We start from the raw sequence: 14,418 nt of genomic DNA, 5'->3' as shown, positions 1-14,418 counted from the left end.
GAGCGATTGGGTTTCGGCGGCGGCCTCCTCCTCCCCCCTTAAGGCCATGGTGGCGGTGCGGGTGATGGCCCTGATGGCCGAAGATGGGGTGTCTGCCAAGGCAGACGATGGTGTGGTGGCGGCCAAGGAGGCCGCCGACGGCGTGGCGACAACGGCGACCGACGATGGGGTAGCAGCCACGACAGTCGATGGCAGCAACTATTATGTCTCAGTCGTATCTATATTTATTATTGTTTCATGCCAATATTCCACAACTTTCATGTACTTTTGGCAACATTTTATATTATATTTGGGACTAACTGACTTATATAATGCCCTGTGCCAGTTCCAGTTTTTATATGTTTTTTGTTTCACGGAAGTTCCACAACAAATGAAGTCCAAACACGATAAAAACTTACACAATTTTTTTTGGAATATATGTGAATTTTGGGAAGAATAATCAATGCAACACGGTGCCCGAGGGAGGCACAAGCTAACATGGTGTGGCCACGAGGTGGCTGCACCCTAATAGCTTGTGCCTACCCGTTAAGTTGGTTGCGGCCCTACTATCGCCACAAGAAAGATAAATTTCCAATAAAAATCCCCTCAAAATTTCAGCCCGATCAGAGATACGTATCTTCGTATATTTAAGAAACAGTGAAGGGACAAAAAACACAAGCGAAACACAAGAGAGAAACAGAGAGAGAGATCCAATCCCGGAGGGGCTCTTGCCCTCCGGGAGCCATAGCGGCCATGGACCACAGGAGAAAATCTCCTCCCATCTATGGGGAAACCAAGGAAGAAGAAGAAGGAGGGGGTCTCTCCCCCTCTTCCGATGGCGCGGGAGCGCCGCCGGGGCAACCATCGTGACAACAATCTATACCAACAACTTCGTCGCCGTCACCACCACCTCTCTCCTCCTCTATGCCGTAGTGTAAAACCTCTCCGCCCCGCTGTAATCTCTAATTAAACATGGTGCTTAATGCTATATATTATCATCCAATGATGTGTGGTTATCCTATGATGTTTGAGTAGATCTCTTTTGTCCTATGGGTTAATTGTGGTATGGTGTGATTGATACGAGTTTTATGTTAATATGGTGTTGTCCTATGGTGCCTTCCGTGACGCATACACATGGGGTATTCCCGATGTAGTGTTTGCAATATGTTCATGATTCGCTTATAGTGGGTGGCTATTGTGACACAATTTTACACCCGAGTAAGGGCTTGTTAGCATATGGTAATAAAGAGGACTTGATGTTTAATACTATGGTTGGTTTCTACGTTAATGATATTTAGTAGTTGTGGATGCTTGCTAGAGTTCCAATCATAAGTGCATATGATGCAAGTACCAAAAGTGTGTTAACGTATGCCTCTCCCTCATTGCATATCATAAGTATCTATCATGTTATATACAATTGCCTATGGATAATTTTTCTCTTGAGCTACAAAAAACTTTCTACTAAACAACTAAATTAACTAATCCTTATATTAACAACCTTTAACTTTTATCTACTTGCTCTTTATTTTATTGCAAAACTATCTATTACACCTACTAAGTACTTCTAGTTTCCTTCGTGCAAAGTAGTTTCATACTTGTTCTAGCTAAAGTAAGCGTTAGCATGCATAGAGTTGTATCGATGGTCCATAGAACTTGAGAGAATATTAATTCTACCTTCAGCTCCTCGTTTGGTTGAACACTCTTACTTATCTAAAAAGACTATAAACGATCCCCTACACTTGTAGGTTATCAAGACTTTTTTCTGGCATCGTTGTCGGGAGCAATAGCGTGGTGGTTGATATTCTTTTATCTGTTTGTTTGCTTTATCACTAAGTAGTTTTATTTTCTTTTCTAAGTTGTTTATATCTTTAATTATGGATATGTAACAGAAAACACCAAAAACATTAGCTTTACTTATTGCCATGGACATGGGAAACCTCCTAAAACCCTCAATGCTCGTTATATGAAAACATTAAATACTATTGATAATCCTGAGAAATCCCCATTCAACTTGATAATGGGAGACACATTGGATAAACCTACGTACTTTAGGGATTATCGCTTGTCTCAAAAAAGGAGACACTTATGGGATCAAATTAGAATATTGCGTTGGTATGCTTGGAATTTATGATTGAGATGTGATTGTACTTGTTGCTCTAAGATGAAAGGTCTACACCTTCCCTTTCAATGTGAATTTAATGATAATGAAACCTTGGCTTTTTATACTATTGTTGTATATGATTACTATGATGTGGAACAAATAGAAGAATTTTTTTCTTTTCAGGGTGCTTATGAAATTGAGCCGTTCATTGAAAAGTATGATAACTATGATGATGTTGTTTACAGATCTGAATTTTTTTCCATATTTAAATATTGCTATGATAATTATGAATACAATGCTGATATTAATGAATTTATTGAGAGAATGTGTGCTGCCTTGGAAGAGACCAAAATTTTCCATGAATCTATGGAAGAAGAAATTGCTGAAATTGTGAGCTCATTAGATGAAAAAGATGAGGAGGAGAGCGAAGAATAAAAGGAGGAAGAGCATATTAGCTACCAATGCTCACCTTCTAACGAGATAACTCTTCAACTCATACATTGTTTAATTCCCTTCATGCTTACCGAAGGATGAATGATGTGATGATTGCTATGATCCCTTGGATTCGTTTGAAATATCCCTTTTTGATGAACTTGGTGCTTGCTATGCTTGTGGCCATGATGCCAATATGAATTATGCTTACGGATATGAACTTGCCATGGTTCTTTATGTTAAGCATGAAATTGCTTCTATTGCAACCATACATGATGATTTTGATGAATATAATATGCATGTGCTTGTTGCTCCTACTTGCAATTATTATGAGAGAGGTACCAAATCTTCACCTCTCACTATTTCCAATATGAGAAAATTGCAAGAAACTACTTATGCTATGTATTGGCCTTTACTTTGTGTGAATGCATTGTTCTTTTATGACATGCCAATGCATAGGAATAGAGTTACACTTCCTTGTCACATGATATATATCACTTTGTACTCACTACTTAACTACAAATCATTGTTAATTAAAATTAGCTTTGATATACCTTGGGATCTGGGTGGATCAATTACTTGAGCACTATATGCCTAGCTTAATGGATTTAAAGAAAACACTGCCAGGGAGCCAACCCGAAAGTTTTAGAGAGTCATTTATTTCTGTCGCATGATTTTAAAATAATTAAAAAAAGTGGGGGAACTTAAAACAGTTTTCAAAAAGAAAAGTGAAAGTGAGAAAGATGAGCATTGTTGAAGTGGGGGACGTCCTTGAACTTTTGTTCATGCCCATGGGAACTTTGTGAATCTTGATTACAAGAAGTTTTCAACAAAAGTAATTATACCCTTGGACAAATCCATTGTATTCTACAAATAATGTGCCAAGATTTACCTTTAGGATGTTTAAATTGCTTGTTTGATATGTGCTATGCAAAAACAGAAACTTTCGCTATAGTGTTTGATTTTCATATTTTAGTGGAACATCAAAAGTTTCTGAATTTTTTTACACAGTACTGTTATAAAAATTGTTTACCACGTCATAATGTTTTAGAATTTTGTAAGCTACAGAGTATAGTATTCATCTTCATCTTTATAGATTGTCCTTTTTTCGCAGATTGTTATTATAGTTGCTTCGTCTACTTATATTTGAGTTCTTGTTGAGCCCCATTGACTTGGGAGCCATAGAATTGTGATAACATATGGTAGGAAATGTTGGATTATAATTATACAATAATTTTGTGGCAGGACATGATGAGATTTGACGTTATATTTTCTAACGTTTCTAATAAAAGTTTAGTCAAGTTTTGTGTGGATGAAGTGTTCGAAGATCGAGGAGGTATCGATATGAGAAGAACAAGGAGAGACAAGTGTTCAAGCTTGGGGATGACCAAGGAACCCCAAGTAAATATTCAAGGATACTCAAGCGTCCAAGCTTGGGGATGCCCCGGAAGGCATCCCATCTTTTTTCTTCAACAATTATCACTATGTCTTTTGTTTTTGTTTTGTTCACATGATATGCGTAAATTCTTGGAGCGGCGTGTTCCTTTATTTTACTTTTAGCAATGCACCAAGCTGGTATGTGAAAGCCCATGGTTGATTTATATAATGCTTCATGTGCTTCACCTATATCATTTGAAGTTGGATGCCTATTTCTCTACATATAGAAAATCGTTATTTGTAGAATGCTCTTTTGCTTCACTTATACTTATTAGTGCATAGTATTTTGTAGAAATAATTAAACTCTCATGCTTCACTTATACCTATTTAGAGAGTCAACATGAATAGGTCATTTACATGGTTAGTCATAAAATCCTACACAAACCTGTAGATCACTGAATATGATATGTTTGATTTCCTGCAATAGTTTTGCGATATTAAGATGGTAATATGTGGGGGTACTAGTTAATGATTGTGGTCTAGTAAGAATATTGATTTTAAATTTTGTGATTGCCGAAGTATGCTCGTATAGTCTCTAGTTATGCGATGAAGTTGGAGCATAATGTATCCTTGATTGAAATCCTTTGTGTTGTTATAATCGGGGGGGGGTGGATAACTCCTCCCAATATCCTCCCTAGGAGCATGCGAGTGGTACTTTGCTTGTAGAGGGCTAAGAAAACCTTGCAATAAGTATGTGAGTTCTTTATGACTAATGTGAATCCATGGATGTACACACTCTCACCACCTCATATTTGCTAGCCTCTTTGGTACCGTACATTTCCCATTCTCACCTCGAGGATTGGTGCGAACTTCACCAATGCATCCAAACCCCATGACAAGATACACTCTCTTGCACATAAGCCACCTTATATGTTCCTCAAAACAGCCACCATACCTACCTATCATGGCATTTACATAGCCATTCCGAGATATATTGCCATGCAACTTCCATCGTCACATCATATGACTAGTACCTTCATTGTCATATTGTTTTGCATGATCATGTAGCTGACATTGTATTTGTGGTAGTTTTGCATGATCATGTAACTGACATTGTATTTGTGGCAAAGCCACCGTTCATCATTATCATACATATTACACAAGATCATTGCACATCCTCGTACACTGCAGATGCATTCATATAGAGTCATATTGTTTAGTAGTTTTTCATATTGAGTTGTACGTAAATAGAAGTGTGATACCATTCATTATTTAGGGCATTGTCTTAGTGAGGAAAGAATGATGGAGACAATGATTCCCCCACATGTCGGGATGAGATTCCACACGAAAAATGAAAGAAAAAGAGAGAAGGAGTAAGAAATAAAGTGAAAAAGAAAGAAATAAAAAAAGGATAAAACAAAAAAGGATAAAAATAAGAAAAATGAGAGAAAAGAGAGAGGGGACAGTTCTAGTACCTCTTTTCACACACTTGTGCCTCAAAGTGGCACCATGTTCTTCATATAGAGAGTTTCCTCATTTGTCATTTTCATATACTAGTGGGAATTTTAAATTATAGAACTTGGCTTGTATATTACGATGATGGGCTTCCTCAAATGCCCGAGGTATTCATGAGCAAGCGAGTTGGATGCACACCCACTTAGTTTCAATTGAGCTTTCATACACTTATAGCTGTTAGTGCATCCGTTGCATGGAAATCCCTACTCCTCACATTGATATCTATTTATGGGCATCTCCAGACCATGTTGATACGCCGAGTTGACGCGAGACATTCTTCTCCCGTTTTACCATTTTATAATCTACCACCATATTCTATTACACCTGTATGATATGTCCATGGTTCATGCTCATGTATTGAGTGAGTAATAAAAAGCCGATGCGCGTTAAGAAGTATGATCCAATTGCTTGGCTAGACACCAACGTGCTCATGATTTATACTTTATGCTAGGAAGACCAATCATGACATGCTATATGATTTTGTAGGGATAGATTTCTTTAGCATTGTTCTTTTGAAAGGACATGATTGTTTTCTAGTAAACCTAAATATGGATGTCTTTTTATCAAATGACAGACTATTGCCTTGGATCACTTGTTTCTTAATATTCATGCCATGATTAGACGTTTGTTCAAGATTATGTTAGGTTGCATTCCATATCAAAAATTATCTTTTCTCATTTACCTACTCGAGGATGAGCATGAATTAAGCTTGGGGATGCTGATATGTATTCGTCGTATCTATAATTTTTGATTGTTTCATGTTAATATTCTACAACTTGTATATACTTTTGGCAACATTTTATATTGTTTTTGGGACTAACTTACTTATCCAATGCCCAATACCAGTTCCTGTTTTTTGTGTGTTTTTTGTTTCGTAGAAATTCCATAGCAAACAAAGTCCAAACGCGGTAAAACTTTATGGATATTTTTTTGGAATATATGTGAACTTTGAGAAGAAGAAACAACACAACATGGTGCCCGAGGGAGGCACAAGCTAAAGGGGCGCGACCAGGAGGGGTGGCCGTGCCCTGATATCTTGTGACTCTCCCATAAGTCGGTTGGGGCCCTACTTTCGTCAGAATAAAGATAATTTTCTGATAAAACCCCCCTAAAAATTTCAGCCCGATCGGGGTTATGGATCTCCAGATATTTAAGAAACGGTGAAGGGCCAAAAAAAGGAACTGAAAACATGAGAGAAACAGAGATAGAGGTCCAGTCTTGGAGGGGCGCCTGCCCTCTGGAAGCCATGGCGGCCATCTAGGAGGGATTCCAAGGAAGAATAGGAAGGAGGAGGATCTCCCCCTCTCTCCCGATGGCGTCGGAGTGCTGCGGGGCAACCATCATGATGGCGACCTACACCAACAACTTCGCCACCATCACCACCAACCCTCTCCTATTCTATGCAGCGGTGTAAAACCTCCCTTTCCTACTGTGATCTCTACTTAAACATGGTGCTTAATGCTATATATTATTATCCAATGTTGTGTGTCTATCCTATGATGTTTGAGTAGATCTCCTTTGTCCTACGGGTTAATTGTTGTATGGTGTGATTGATATGAGTTGTATGTTAATACTGTGATGTGCTATGATGCCTTCCGTGGCGTGCACACAAAGGGGATTCCCGTTGTAGGGTTTGCAATATGTTTATGGTTCTCTTATATTTGGTGGCTAGAGTGACAGAAGCTTACACCCCGAGTAAGGGAGTTGTTTGCGTATGGGAGTAAAGAGGACTTGATGTTTAATGCTATGGCTGGGTTTTACCTTAATGATCTTTAGTAGTTGTGGATGCTTTCTAGAGTTCCAATCATAAGTGCATATGATCCAGGTATGGAAAGTGTGTTAGCGTATGCCCCTCCCTCATTGCATATAATAAGTATCTATTGTGTTATATTCAATTGCCTATGGACAATATTTTGCTTGTGCTACAAAAATCTTTCTTCTAAACAAATAACTTAATTAACCTTTATCTAAACATACCATAACTTCTATTTACTTGCTCTTCATTTTCCTGCAAAACTATCTATTACACCTACTAAGTACTTCTAGCTTCCTTCTCACAAAATAGTTTCATACTTGTGCTAGGTAAAGTAAGCGTTAGTGTGCATATAGTTGTATCTATGGTCGATAGAACTTGAGAGAATATTAATTCTACATGTATCTCCTTGTTGGTTGGACACTCTTACTTATCAAAAAAGGCTACAAACGACCCCCCCCACACACTTGTGGGTTATCAGCTCCTTTCGGCAAAGGTAGCGAGCATGTGGTGGGTGGCATGCACACACCCAACAAGGATGCCACATGCACTACATGCTTCCGGGGACTATGCCACCGACGTGGTGCAACCTATGAGCTGGAGTTGTCCTCTAGTGAAGTGGCGGAACAACGACAGCAGACAAGTGCCATTGACGATTTAGAGAAGCAAACTAGAGAAGCTACATGCATGGAGGGGATGAATGGGCTGTGGAGTCACCGGACATGAGAGTTCATAAAACATACGGCCGATCATTGGGTATTTGGAGGATTTTGGTGAGCCGGGCGGGAAGCTTGCGCAGGAACCTGCATGGTTGCGCGGGAACGGGTAGCCCAAAAGAAACACCTATGCGACCCCGAAGCTTGTATTGGGATCCTCGGGCAGGAAGGCGATGACACGGGTCAAAGGAGGGAGAAATGACAAGTACACAAACAGTTAATAATAAAAAACATTTATGTTTTATTAAATATAAAACGGTGGTTCCATACGCACCTTCACGAATTGTTGTATACATGAGGCGGTTGAGGCGGTCGCGACGCGCTCTGCTCGCATCCGTGCGCACATGCTCTGTGGGCTTCCCTCCATGCGTGAACGAGCACCTATGTACGGGGCGTCATATGCATGCGGTTGCGCCGTACCCGGTGCCACCATGCACTTATATGTGCGCCACCATGTAGTTAAGCACTGCAAAAACTGTCATGCAGACATGCCGACATCCTAGGTCGTCCGGCACCCACCCATTTATTCCCGCGACCATTTACCTTCATCTCTTTCACCTTCCGATCGCACCACACAACACAAGGAGCACACTCACACACACAAATAATAGAGAGAGGATGCACATATCTTCATCGCTTCAACCTTCCCGCGCGGATCCAACGGCGAATGTCGGCACCGAGCGATATTTCACCAATATTGTCAAAGTGGACACCCACATCAGGAAGACAGACCTCTCGGTGGTGTACAACAATGACCCGGTCGTGGCGGAGAACTCCATCAACACGTTGGAGCATCTGCTTGGTGAGGATGACAAGTACAAAGTGGTCGGCTTAGACCTCGAGTACACCGACAGACGTGCTGGGCATGATCAGAAGGTTGCCATCGCCCAGTTGTGTGTGCGTCATCACGTGCTTGTCTACCACTACTGCCTGACCACTAGGCCTTGCGAGAATTTCGCCAGGTTTGTAAACATTCCCGACTACAGGTTCTCAACGATGGACATCACCAATTATCTAAAGGTGCTTAAGACTTCGGGCTTGTCCTGCCAGAGGCTTGTCAACATACAAGGTTAGTAGATGGTCTGGGGCGGTGAGAAAACTAAGAAGAAGAACTCCTTGGTTGACCTTGCCGCAACAATCATCGACCCCTACTACAGAGACACGAAGGCTGAGTGCGACAAGGACAAGTCTGTCTGGCACAAGGCCTGTGTGAACGAACTGGATGAAGAACACATCAAGTACGCAGCCAAGGACGCGTACATAAGCTACGAGATGTACAAGAAGGAAGATCATTGACATGAGGAAGTGCATCCTTCCCGCAGAAGGCGAGGGATAGCCACAAGCACAGCAGTTGTGGCAACCATCACCAGAAGAACAATATGATTCGGTGATAGTCCATTTCTTGTAAATTTATATTAAGGAATATACATGTGTTGTGTAGTCACTTATGTAATTGGGTGTTCAAGTTGGTTATGCAACAATGTTGGTGTTCTATAGACAAAGCATAGATGTTGTCCAAACAGAGCAAATCACATCTCATACAATTGTTTAGGAGCAACCGTCTGCCCACAACACACACAACTTATGAGGATGAATCGTTTCGGTTATTATCGGTCTTCCCACACAAACACACAACTTATGAGGATGAATCGTTTGGGTTATTATCGGTCTTCCCACACAATTCTAATGAAGAACTGTTTGTTGGGTATCACACACACATTCTTAAGATAACTCGTTTGCGGTCTGCTGGATCAACACAAACGGTTTATCCGAGTGAACTGTATGCCGTACTTCGCACACATATGTATTTTGTTAACCATTTGTGTTATCCCTGCTAATCGTAGATAGTTTCTAAGAACAAATTGTATGCCACGTATCGCACACGCATCTCTTTTCTGAACCGTATTTGATGGATCTCACATCGCACATATTTCGTGTCATTAGCAATGGAGCTCGAACTACCGTTTGCGATTGATGGATCATACACAATTTCGTCGAAGGGTCTTTGATTGATGTGTCGTCTTTGGACCATCTTGTAGTAGTGCTGGTCAAACTTTTTGATGGACCCATAAGTTGTCGTTATGACCACACTGTTACAGATGACGTTTGAGCAATCCAAAAGCTCATCGTACAATAAGAAGAAACTACGACACTCCATGATCTAAGGAATTTGAGCATATTCTAACTCTTTGTGTTATAACAGTGGACTCGTGACGGTATGATCTCAAATTATAACAAATAAGTTTTGGGTCAATTCAATATTCTTCCAACATCATATTCTTAAAGTTATTTTAGGACTATTGTTATAATTAATGGTATCCTAAGATCTGAAAAACATGATCACCAACAACACTTGAGCTAGTCTTAGAGACGAGAATATGAACACTATTTTTACTGTTTATTATTCCACACATGCATATGAGCTTTCCAATCTCGCATTCCAGGATCATAGCAGTTATATCGTAGAATATAAACTCTTAATTACGAATATGGAAATATAACGATACATAATTATTGCCTCCACGACATATTTTCAACATCCATGATTTTAGTATCGCGGGGAAGTTTTAAAATAACCTAAAACACTTCAAATATTCATTCCTCCAAATAACTCTATCAATGAGCAATATCAAGACAATCAAATTCAGTACTATGGAGTTGAATTGTTTGAGTGCTAGTTCTCTTCAAAAAATCCGAGCCCCTAGATTTATTTTTAGAATTTCTATTTATTTGTTTTTAGATCAAAAACATGCTTCACAACAAAGGTCTCACTAGCAAATTTCGAGGTTGGGTGTTATGACTAAATGATATTCAACTAACGAGGGGAGAAAAGCTCGAGTGGAGCGAGCCAAATGAAAATACTTTCTTAAATAAAATTTTCAGAGGAGTGAGTATGCATATATTATACCTTCTCGCACTGGTTTGCTTCTTTCCCAAAGTCAATTCTCCGTTTCATTCTCTTCATTTCCAGCTTGCTACTGGTGAACAAATCTGTAGGTTCGACCAAACAAAAACACAAACGAAAAAAGAGCGATGTTCACTTTACAAATTTATTATGCAAAACTGAAAATAAACATGATGACAATCAAAATAAAAAGAAGGAAAAATAAAATATGCGTGCATGGATAACTAGGGGATGAGGTCCCCCAAGCTTAGGCTCTTGGCCTACTCTCTAGTCCATGTCCTCGTCACCGTGGCCACCTGGTGTAGTGTGAGGCCACTACATGTGAGATGGTCCACTAGAGGATTTTCCATCCGTGCCACGGTGCGTGTGCTAGTAAGAGAAAAGCGACTACATGTTCCATTGAGCAGGGGATGTTGTTGTTAATCTCACGGAGGTCCGTACGAATCCTTCCAGTGCTGCTGAAACTCTACCCTAAGCACATAGTCTCAATCGTGCTCGTGGTGCTATCGAGGAGCATACAGGGGTGCATTTCACTAGGCATCCCAACCAAGTGCAACACACTTAGCCACGAATTCCACTCAGGTGCTACATCGGGATGAAAATCATTCCAGAACCCTCCTGTATGTCTATACTCGTTGAGCTCCTCAATAGAGAGGACCCACATCTGGCATGAAGACACAGAAAAAGCTCGCGGCACAGGCAAGTGCACAAACATAATTTTTGATTTAGGCAAGGGGCACTTGTAGCAATGGTCCCCTTGCACATGCCCAATGAACTGATAGCTCGTCATAACCTTACGTTTGAGCTCAGTGGGTCGTGCAACATGCTTAACCCCCTCCAAGTCTAGGCCAAAGCGCTGGGCTAAGTGAGTCACAAGGCCACCAATGAGAATATATCCGGTCGGATGCATGTGTTGTCGCCGAAGGTGGAGCATAAGAGAAAGCCCTTAAGTTTGCCTTGGGGTTGAGTTGGAGTGAAGTGATGCATGGAGCATGCACATGCCATAGCTCAACATGCCCCTAAGGTGCTGCCTACCAAAGATGGTGTTTGCAATGAAAGTTATGAAATAATGGATGGCGGGGTTTCGAATGCACGTTACCCTCTTGCCAGCGAAGTTGTGCTCATCCTTGATGGAGATGAGGTTCCACGTTCCAGACGCCTCGACGACGGGTGGTACCGTGTTGTCGAGAACCTCGTCATTCTCGAACCCAAAGCAATTGCACCCATCCTCGAGGGAGGTGTGGACATCACACATGTGTGAAGGCAAGAGATGGTGCAAGTGGTCGGAGATAGGAGGAAATAAAGGAGGAAAACGAGGGGATGTGGGTATGGGGAGGTGTGTGCGTCGTCGGATTTCGATCGGATCTCCGACGTTGCCCCAATACCGACTTGTTAAGTGAGGAGGAACGGGTTTTGTTGGGTTGTTGGATCATGATTTGAGGGGCCAAATTGTTTTTTTTAAATAAGAAAAGAATTAGAAAAAATGTAAATTCATTTTGGACATATTTTAATCCTAGGAAATGTATTTTCTTTATTTAGGTGCCCTAAATATTTAAGAAAAAAACAACAATTTAAAATAGTTAGAGTTGAGGAAAAATGCACTCCACCCAATTTGATGTTTTCATAAACCCATTTTCATTTAAACACACTTTTATAGTTACTTTATCAAATCAATAATTTACTTAATAAGTTGGCATAATATATATTTTGAAATCCAACCATGCAACATTGATACAGTATAGATAATTTCAAACTTCACAGGTTTGCCGTAAAGTCATTTTTATACCCTCCCATTATTTGAAATTTAGAAATTCGAATACATTGAAAAAAAGTTATAAACTTCTCCAAAATTTATGAATATGCATTTGGTTTTCTTAACCTGAGATCAGGGGGAGGTTCCTTGAGAATCTAACGAAACTAAAGTTGGAAATTCATGGCAAAACTGTAAGTTTATTCATTCAGTGATGAAAACGGATAGAAAGGGCACTCGGGGACGAGGCCCAAGCCCCAACCAAGCACTCCTTAGGCCAGCCATTCCTCCGAAAGCACACGACGCGACGCGAGCTTCCTTCTTCTTCCCCCAAAATCCATTGCCGCCCTTCTCACAGCAGATCCGCCACCCAGGCACCGATCTCCATCCCCGCCCCTCGGCGCGAGGCGGCGTGCTTGCTCGAGGACCCTGGGCGTGGCCATGAAGGAGGGGGACGGCTGGAGCAGCGAGAGGCGGCGGCCGCACGGCAGCAGCAAGTTCGGTGGCCTATCCATCATCCCGGACTGGGATTCGCTTCCACCGGAGCTTGTCTAGGTAGTCGCCGACCGCGTCCTCTCCACCACCGGCGGCGTCGACGCGTACATGGACATGAGGGCCGTCTGCTCAACCTGGCGCTCTGCCATCGCCAAGCCATCTCCGCTGGCCGCGGTAGCCGGCCTCCGTTTCCGCCCACGCCACTGGGTCATGCTCGACCTGCAAGCCGACGACCGCAAGGACGACGATGACGCTCGCCTCTTCCTCCACGTCCCCACCGGGCGCTTCTGCCGCCTGCACCTCCCGGTGCTCCGCGACAACTTCGTTCGTAATGCCTTCTTATCTTGTGGAGTCTGCTGGGGATCTGTTGCTCGTTCGCAATGTGGATCAAACTTTGAAAGTTTTCAGAGTGGACTTTGAGCACAAGTTGTTGGAGGAGGTCAAGAGCCTTGGCGGCCTCGCGTTATTCCTCGGCCAGCAGAGGTGTGTGTCTGTGGATGCAGCCAAGCTTCCGTCCGTTGATGGAGATTGCATATACTTAACAAATTTGGAAAACGTATCGATGTCAAAATTATCCATGTCAGACTGTTGAGACAAGTGCTACATGCGCGTGTATAACCTAAGAGGTGACATGGTGGACATTATCTCCAGCAAGGACTTTCGTGTTCGACCTTTCAGCCTTGTTCAGGTTCTCTTGCGGTACTGCGGTGTCCTTCCCTAACTGTAAGGTTGTGAAAATAAACTTGTTCTGGCCTTGCTGCTAGTGCCTCGTGCCACTGTGAGCAGTAGATTAAGCAGTAGGGTTTTCCATGTTGGAACAGTTATATGTACTATTTTGGTTATCTCCTTCATCTTATATATTCTTGCATCGTATGTCTGATGTTGTTTATCAGCTGTTCATTAATCCTTATTTCAGTCCGTGTTCTGAGTTCTCACAATGGGTGTGTTGTACTCATGGTATTACCTTGCGTGTCTGGTTACATCTTTAATGTACTCATCAAATTCAAATTTCTCAATCTCTAGGAACTGACTTTCAATCTGGTGATAACAGGAAAAATAATCTGCTTGTGCAGTATTTCACCAAAACAAGTAGTACCAGGTTCTGAGTTAATTTGAATGATATGAACCCGGTTTCAATCATAAGAACAGTAAACAGTTTTGGGCTCGAATTGAAGTGACCGCATTATCTAGTGAAGTTTTTCAGGCTACGAGAAGATGGACGCCAGTGATTCGTCCACCGGAGCTCTAAAGATTGGGGCACGTGTGCTGCTGCCTCTTTTGCTGCCTGTAGTTTTGTTCTTGTGGGAACTAGGGCAGTGGCCCTCGTAGTTGCAAAGGGAAAGGCTGAAGTGTGTCTTAACAGGTATGAAAAATAAACTTGTGGTTTCATAGTGC

At 41.6% G+C, this 14,418-nt stretch overlaps 1 pseudogene; it reads left to right on the top strand.

Annotated features, from left to right (window-relative positions):
• Positions 1 to 12,848: 12,848 nt before the first annotated feature.
• On the top strand, positions 12,849 to 13,896 carry LOC123409447 (annotated as a pseudogene).
• The last annotated feature ends 522 nt before the right edge of the window (positions 13,897 to 14,418 follow it).

This window comes from Hordeum vulgare, chromosome 7H, assembly GCF_904849725.1.
Source record: "Hordeum vulgare subsp. vulgare chromosome 7H, MorexV3_pseudomolecules_assembly, whole genome shotgun sequence".
Lineage (NCBI taxonomy): Eukaryota > Viridiplantae > Streptophyta > Magnoliopsida > Poales > Poaceae > Hordeum > Hordeum vulgare.
This window is presented reverse-complemented; position numbering and strand designations above follow the sequence as displayed.